The sequence below is a fragment of the Hibiscus syriacus genome, unplaced genomic scaffold (assembly GCF_006381635.1).
Source record: "Hibiscus syriacus cultivar Baekdansim isolate YM2019G1 unplaced genomic scaffold, ASM638163v2 tig00111330_pilon, whole genome shotgun sequence".
Classification (NCBI taxonomy): Eukaryota; Viridiplantae; Streptophyta; class Magnoliopsida; order Malvales; family Malvaceae; genus Hibiscus; species Hibiscus syriacus.
The window spans coordinates 8,414,920-8,424,333 of NW_024063059.1; the positions used below are offsets into that span (position 1 = coordinate 8,414,920).

Here is a 9,414-nt window from a genome sequence, read left to right on the forward strand (position 1 = left end):
GACCCCGTAGTTCTTCCCTCTCGATAAAGACCAGGAAATGGGTTCTTCTTCAGGGTTCCCCCCTTCTTTTGTTATTTTCTTGGCCTCCTTCAATGTCCCATTAATGTTCTTTTATTTTTACTTTCGGGTAAATTCATCTTTTTTTCATTTCCTTCGGTGTATCTGCCATGAAATTCTTGCTTTTCATTTCCTTGATGGGTTTCGGGTAAATCCAACTTTTATATTCGTTCTCTAGATGGATTTTTTCTAACACCATCACCTTTCAATGTCCTCTAGTATTTGCATTAGCTGTGTTATTAAAAATCATTTATCTTTTTACATTTAAAATTAACTCCTTGATCTTTGATTGGGAAGTTTTTGCATGATTTAAACTAATCTCCAAATTATGTTCTTTATGCTATATATTCCCATGATTTGTAGGTATTATCACAACATTACTTCAAACACCTTGGTGGTCCTAGAGTTGATGGCTGCTCATGGTGTTAGCACTTTGATATATTCTAGTACATGTGCCACGTATGGGGAGCCTAAGAAGATGCCAATCACTGAAGAAACCCCACAGGCACGTTTACAAACTTGGTTTTATGCTTGATGACTTTTTAAATTTTTGTTTGAGGCCAAATATTAAAGGATTAACCTTCATCAATTTCTAGATTAATATACAGTTGTATTACAAGGAAATTGACCTTCGTTTTGGAACCAACTCAGGTTTCAATCAATCCATATGGAAAAGCTAAGAAGTTGGTAGAAGATATCATCATGGATTTCTCTAAAAATTCAGACATGGCAGTAATGGTCCTAAGGTTTTATTTTAGTTTACTTTTAGGAGCTTTGAGTGTACTCCATGTTTTCTTTTCTCAATATGCATAATTTTATCAACTTAGCATCCCATAAGTCTTCCATACCTTAAACCAAAACTAAGTATTTTAGATCATTATACTTTCTCATTAGAGGGAGTTAGTTGATAAGTTTTCATTGTTCTGCCTGCCAACCGTTGCATATATAAGACATACATGCAAGGTCTACATAGTCCTGTTTTTAACACAGTCATTTTGTAGTTCTAGATTACAAGGAAACCATAGAAGGTAGCTTAGTTTAGAATAATTTAGGATTGATGAACTTTGTAGACCTTGAAGGGCTTCTACTATCATATTCAATGTGTAGAGTTCCGACCACAATTGCTGATAGTCCAACAATATGCTCTCCTATTAATATATTATTATTGTTATTAAAAACTTGAACATTAAAAGGAATTTGTTGAGGTTATGATTCATATATATTTTTGTGAATTTTAGATACTTCAATGTGATCGGGTCAGATCCTAAAGGAAGATTAGGTGAGGCTCCCAGACTTGAGTAGCTTGAGCATGGACGAATTTCAGGTGCTTGCTTTGGTGCAGCTCGTGGTATTATTATTGGTCTCAAGGTGTGTTATTCCTTTTATCCCTTCACTATGACTCTTTAATGATTGCTACGTATTTCATCTACACTTGGGGTCAAGATGTAAACAACTAGTAATGTACAGACAATGTAGAGAACACTTCATTATTTTAGGAAGATTGTGAACACCACAGATACGTTCTTGAAGGCCTTGTGTATATTGATGATGTGAAATTGGATAAGTTTGTGAATGTATTCTCTTCCTAACAATGGGAAGTGCAAAGAAGTATATTGAAGTGAAAATATGCGTTCAATCAAATCATTGATTTTCTATGTGTGAGTATCAAGTAAAGTTCATTAGAATCAAAAGTATATATAAGTGATTCTAAAGTTTGACAGCTACTAGAAAAAAAATCTAGGATCATTTATAATGACTACATTTTCATCTTTTCCTTGAAACAAGTTTGCTATAGATGATGATCTTGCATAACTGGATGCTTTGTGTATCTAATTTAATTTTCTTTTATGCTGACATCACCTTTGCAAGCATCTGCCTAATACGTTAGGTAGATCTTAGAGCTCATTGAAGATTTGAAAGATTTAGACTGAATTATGATTATCTGTCATTCCACATGTTTAACAATGATGCATTTTCTCGAGTGAAAAAGATTTTGTATATGATAAAATAATTTGTATATTAATTACTACAATTGTACTTTGTATGTGCTTTTTGCATGTTTGTTTTGTTCTTGTAACTTTTATAATGTTATCACACCTGTCACCCAAGATGTTCATAGTTTTGCCTTTATGGTTTCAAATTAATTTTGGTGAACTTTGTTATGGTTATTGTGATTTTCGTGTAGGTCAAGGGAATAGACTATAAAACACACGACGAGACTTGCATTCATGATTATATCGACGTTACTGACCTGGTCGATGCTCATGCGAAAGCTCTTCAAAACGCAAAGCCTCATAAAGTGGGAATCTACAATGTTGGCACCGGAAGAGATAGATCTGTGAAGGAGTTTGTGGAGGCATGTAAGAAAGCCACTGGGGTGAAGATCAAAGTCGACTATCTGCCCCGCCGACCTGGAGACTATGCAGAAGTGTTTAGTGATCCAACTAAGATAAGGCGAGAGCTGAATTGGACAGCTCGATTTACCGATCTCCATGAGAGTTTACAGATTGCATGGAGATGGAAAAATGCGCATCGCGATGGATACACAGCAGCCTCTTAGGTGATAGTTTCTTCTCTTGAGTTGTTCACATGCATTTTATTTATTATAGCAAATGGCATATCGAAGAGATGGATGATAGTTTCTTCTCTTCATTTTGACAGAACATAATCATGTTATATTTGTATAGGGTTTTGAGGAATCTTATGTGACAAACTTTATTACATCGTGATATTTTGTATCGACATATGATTACAATATTTTTGATAACTTAATGTGGATATATTGTATGCAAATGGATTGCTTATATATAATATGATATATATATTTAGTATTATGAGGCATTAAATGTGATTTAGTTTGATTATTTGTCAATCTACAATATATATATATATATATATATATATATATATATAAAATTTACGAAATACAATCACGACACAAGAATGTGTGTTATCTTTTTTAATGGCGTGTGCTTCAATGACATGCAATGTAAGTCATACATGTGTGACATAAATTTATGACACATAAATGTGTCATCTTCATTTATGATGGGGGCTTCAATGACACGCAATGAGTGTCATAAATGCGTGTCATAAATGAAACGTCATAGATTTATGACACACAATTGCGCGTCATCAAAAATTCATGTCGGTGGCTTCAACGACAGACATTTGTGTGTCATCCGCACCCATAGATGAGGGGTTTTTTTCTAGTAGTGATTTATGCAGTCAATTGATAAGTAACACTTGAGATACTAATAATTTCTTACACCCGTATGATTATGAGAGAGAAATCAATATTTTTATGAAATTACAAGTTGTGAAGATTACTCCACAAAGTGTGACTGCTGATACATAGCGATATGCTGTATGATTTTCTTCTCATTTTAGGGTAAAGCGTGATTTTAACTAAACTATTAACGCTTCCCCATCGTGGATTGTAGTTGTATCAAAAATCTACCGTGGACAATGTTTCACTTGCTGGAAAATTCCTCATAAAAAGAATTAACTTGATCATGATTTTCTAAAAAATCTTAATCACTCTAAAGATACTCGTTCCTCCGCCAACTTAAAATGTGCTTGATCGCTAACTCTATCAATTAGTTGAAACATAGTACATAAAGTCAATTTTTAGCAGAAACACATTACAATTGGTTTTTTCTTACTACCACAAACATCCAAACAAGGTATCATTTTTTTCCGAATAATATACGATGATTATAAGATAATATTTTGTTAAAATTATCTTAATCAATTGATAACACAAACACCTTAAAGACGTCGTTGCTTAAACTCATGACTTTTGGAAAGAATAATATTTTTCCACCAACTTAGAATGTAACTGATGACTTTTATAGATATAAAAATTACTCTTTTTAATAATGATATTTTCCGCAAACTAAACTTAGGTTCCGTCTCCCCTCATATACAAGAAGTGAAACCTCCAATTTCTCTTAATCTTTCATCACATCCAGAAATTTCAAACCTCCTTTAAAATCCTTATTATAAGATACACATAAAATTATTTACTAAAATAAATTAGCTAACCCATTACCAAAACAATTCTTTTATTTGAAAATAATAATATAATATTTATTCTATATCCATCATGATTTTAATAATAAAAATAAATTATTTAAATATAATTATATTAAAAGAGATAATAGTTTCTTTTTTATTCTCCAAACCTTAAAAGTTGTCGTTTCTCTTTTCTTTTCATTATGTTTGACAACCGATAACTCTAATTTTAATGTTGATTATCGAGTGTCTATATCTTTCGTTTCTCATTTATTTTCTTTTATCACATATTTATTTTTTATTTATTTTTTTAGTTTCTAATAATTCTATCTTTATGGAACGTTTTTCTATATCTTTATGTCACGTTTTCGGTCCTTTGGTCGATTTTTTGTTTAATTTTTTTTCATTATTGGATTTGATATCGCCTCGGCTGATTAAGATGACATATATTTGTTACATGCTTTGGACCCTCGGATTAGACTTGGATCACTACAGCAAAACAGAGTTTTAGCGGAGTTTTTAAGCGCCACTAAAAGCACTTGCGGCGATAGGAAAAACGCCGCAAGAATCGTCGGCCAAACCAGCGTCGCTAAAGTTAGCAGCGTTTGAGAACAAAATCATCGCAATAGGTCAAGATCTATCGTACCGTTTTTGGAACAAACGCCGCAAAAGGTCGATATCTATAGCGGTGTTTTCAGAACAAACACTGCAAAAGGTCAGATCTATAACGATATTTTTGGAACAAACGCCGCAAAAGGTTAGACTATAGTGGCGTTTTAGGAACAAACGCCGCAAAAGGTTAGATCTATAGCAGCGTTTTTGGATACAAGCTTCGCAAAAGGTCAGATCTATAGCGGCGTTTTTGGATACAAACGCTGCTAATAACCTTTCTTTAACTAAGATGATTTTGCATACTTCATTTCTGCTCTACATCACCTAAATTTTATATCATCTAGCTTTATCTAATTAACAACAACCATACATTTTAATTAAGACACAAGTTATGCGGAAAAATATTTAACAACAAAATAATTTAAAATTTAGAAACATTAAAATTAAATGTAATGTAGTTTGACATTGTTCTCTAGAATTTAGTCTAGGTTCTTTCACTTTCAATTAAAAAAATATTGTTCACTACATTTTAGTCTTCATTGCTCCTTCATGGGGAAAGGAAGTAAAAAAACAGTTTTCCTTGTTTGATGAAGCATCGTTAAGTTTTTCCTCCGTGTAAACTGAATATGGAGAAGCTCATTATCCATTTCACCAAATAAATCCCTAGCTGCGGTTCACCAAGAAGACTCCTTGTGTGCTTCAGTGCTTCATTTGAAATAGATAATGACCTTGAGGTGGCTTGCGAACTAAATCAAACAAAAAAATAAAGTAAAAGAGAGAATCGTTTACTTGGAGTAACAGTAGAAGCAGCGTCGTCTTCATCAAGGATAGATAATGCTTTTGTAATTGAATATTCTTTCAACGCCACAAATTTCCCCAATCCGTTTCTAAACATTGGGTTTTTATCCACTCCTCTATCATTGTTCTCAATAAGCTTCGAACATCCTGTTTACGATCTATGAAATTTGCGAGTACAAAATAAAAATATAGCGGCGGAAAGATTCGGAGATTATTACCTTGAAGTAGGAGATCGGCCATGGAAGGGTATAGAGCAATAGGAGTTCCTTCCGGGTCATCATCAGGTTTCGATGGCAAGAACGGACCGAAAGCCTCCCAACGATAATTTGATTCGTCGTTTGAGCAAATACGCCACGTGGACATTCTGTTAAGCCTTGTCATGCTAAGCTCAAGAGTACGCCATAGTTTTCCATTATCTTCCTCAAGCTTGATTACTCTTGCTTTTCCTTCTGTTAACGCTCTTTCATTTTTTGAAAGCTTCACCAGAATTTCTTCCTTTTCCCTCTTTGATAATTTGTCATGTTCATCTGCATCCTGGAGAATGCATAGATTATCATAAAGGAAAAGTAAAAAAAAAAAAAAAAAGGCTCTTGACCTCAAGAGACATGCTTTTCCACATTCCAACTCATAAAAGGAACTTTAAAGTAGCTAAACAGAAAATATCTGATATACAAAATAGAATTAAAATCATAATCATAAATCCCATTTCCGACTGAATTTACTGATGCGGAAAAGCAATAAAGAGGGAAGGTTGGGAGACAATACTTTCAGTAGACCAAAACGTCTAGCTGATGCTTCTCTTGCTAGAGCCAGATTTCGCTCCAAATATTCATATAACATAACAATATAAGCATTGAATCCAACATTTACTTAGGCCACAATTAGAGTTTTTCCATACACAATACAAAAGATTTACTTAGATTCAATTTCAGTATAGTACTGACCAAGAGCAGTTTCAAGATTTAGCAGTTCAACATTTTTTGCACCTATTATTCTTAGCGGCGTTTATAGTGGCGTTTTTAATTAAACACCAGTACATTTGTAGATTTTAGCGACGTTTTTACAAAAATGTCACTATATATTTGGGCTATCGAGGTGTTTTTTCATAAAAGCCACTAACGTACGCATTTTTAGCGGTATTTTCCCAAAAACGCCACATATATTAGGATATCACGGCGTTTGTCCAAAAATGCCGCTACATATTAAAAATTTACCAGCGTTTGCTGTAAAAACACCTCTACTTCCGCCACTAAAAACCATTTTTGCTATAGTGGATACGTGGTTTAATTTCGTAGATAATTTTTTCATGGTGATCAATTATAATTTGCGATTGTCAGTGGTCTTTCAGTATTTTAATCTCCTGTTGCAGTTTGTTTGTTGATATAATCAAAAAAATTGTATTTGTATTTTGTTTGATTTTTGGATGGATTTTAACCTTTTTTTTCCAGTATGATTCTTATATGAGATCAAGTGACTAATTTGTTGTGTCAAAGATTATAGGAAAATATTTTAATTACGTGTTTGGTATAATAATATTCAACCAACCTCTAGATGCAGTAGTAACGGCAAGAAGTCATGAAGAAAGCACTAGAGTACTGTGGTATTCAACGAGAACGTCAACAACAACCATAACTTCTTTTTCGGGAAGAATGGTGGTAGGCCACTGGACGATTTACCACAAGTAGAAGATACGATGAGAGTCCTAAACCATTGGGAGTTAAGGAGGTGGCTCGGCAATGGTAGCAGTAGATGACTTAGCATTGCATTAGAAGGAAAGACAAACCCTAATATTGCAGAAGGTATGACGATACATCAAAAAGAACCGACGAGAGAAAATGATGTAAACATAGAGGAACATACTGTCAATCAAAGGCAAGATCAAGAGATTGCAGAGACAGAAAAATTGCCCTGAAGGTGGAAAGAAATATTATGCTGACATGGTCGTTGGATCGTCTAAAGCAAATAATTATTCTTACTTAATCGATCAAAGCATGAAGCAATCAAACATTGTTAGACTGTTGGATAGGATAATTGGTTTTAAGGCTTTGGAGTCGAGAATTCAATCCCTTTGGCAATCACAAGGTAGGTTTCAACTAATAGATCTAAAAAACAACTATTTTTTTGTTGAATTTCAAACATAATGAGGACTACATGAAAGTCTTGACGGAAGGCCCTTGGATGATTTCTGGTAACTACCACAGAGTCCAACCTTGGAGTATGTCATTTTCCGCATCAGAGAAACATTCAACGCATGTAGTAGTTTGGATAAGACTACCGGGGTTACCGTACAGATACTACACAAAATGGATGTTCAACATAATCGCATCTAAGATTGAAAAAGTAGTAAAAGTTGACTATAACACGAGAGAAGGTGAAAAAGTAAGGTTCACACGATTAACAGTGGCTGTAGACTTGAATAAACCACTAATGTTTAGAAATCGATGGGTTCATCCAAAAGCTCGAATATGAAGGACTGCAGTTAATTTGTTTTAATTGCAGAGTATATGATCACACCAAAGAGCAATGTGGAATCAATACCTATGTCAGAGATAATTCAATCATGGCTGAAGAAGTTGATAGTACTGAAGAAAGGAGTCGAAAAGAAATACGAAACGATATTACCCTAAGTAAGTTGAAATATTGTTCGTAGATGGTTGCGGAATCTGGGAGACATCGTCCAAGAAAATATTATAATGATAGCAAACCCCAAGTTCCTATTAAGGAGGTTTTGAGAGAATCTAGATTTGTGGTTCTGCAGGACAACAAAATGGAGTTAAGGTCAATGACAAACAAGACGAAACTAATAAGGGGACAAACAAAATGAAAAAACAATCGGATAAAGGCAAACAGATGAACACCCAAGATTCAAACGAGAATAAATAAGGTAAGGAAAGAATGATAAGTACTCCTGTAACAACTATTTTTTCGTGCTATATATTATTATTATTATTATTATTATTATTATTATTATTATTATTATTATTATTATTATTATTATTATTATTAGGGTAAAGTATAGTAATGGTCATTGAACTTTTCTAAAGCATTCGTTTAGGTCCCCCAACTTTTAAAACTTGCAATACAGTCATCCAACATTTACTCCGTTTGCAAAATGGTCCCCGCTGTTACACTACAGTTAGTACGTTTGCAATATAGTCACTGAACTTTTTAGGTGCTTGCATTTAGGTCCCTCGTCTTTTAAAACTTGCAACACAGTTCTCAATTTCATTCTAAACCCCAAATTCCTTTTTCGATCTCGAATTTCCTCTTTCCCCCCTCTCTTCTCATTTCCAGCATAACTTTTTAGTTGGGGATGCATGGAAAATTCTAATCTAACTTTGAATTATGTGGAGGTGTTGACTTGAATAAGGGTTCAATGAGAGAAGATCCGACTAAGGGACTATCGGGACCATAAACGATTCAAGGTGTAATGTTAGATACGTGTCATCTCAGGTGAAGCATAGATGTTTGATGAAATGTTTGTGAGAAAAATGAGGTTAAAATGCATAGTTGATAAATACTACTAAGATGAACTAAGCATCATTGTTGAAAGTCATGAACAAAGCTAGAATTATTTTATATAAATGCCATATGATAATTTTTTCATTTAATCCTTGTGGTTAAAGATTTTCCAATAGATGATCAAATATAATGAAATCTCAAACAACACATTCACCTCTCAAACTCTTTCGTAACTTGAAAGGCATCATGACAGGGTCAAGTAGCTGCTCCAAATATACTACCCTGTCATGATGCCTTTCGAGTTACGTGCATGTTGAATTGTCTTCTAAAGTTATAATTCAATACAATTCAACTGTAAAATTTCCAAACCATGTAAAAAAAACTAATTCGTTCATGATATATCAGTACCACAATCAACATGAACTTATTAAAAAGAATACGAGCTCACAGGCCGCCGAAAACTATAGG

At 33.7% G+C, this 9,414-nt stretch overlaps 1 pseudogene; it reads left to right on the forward strand.

The window, feature by feature from the left end:
• Positions 1 to 427: 427 nt before the first annotated feature.
• Positions 428 to 2,617, forward strand: LOC120158567 (annotated as a pseudogene).
• The last annotated feature ends 6,797 nt before the right edge of the window (positions 2,618 to 9,414 follow it).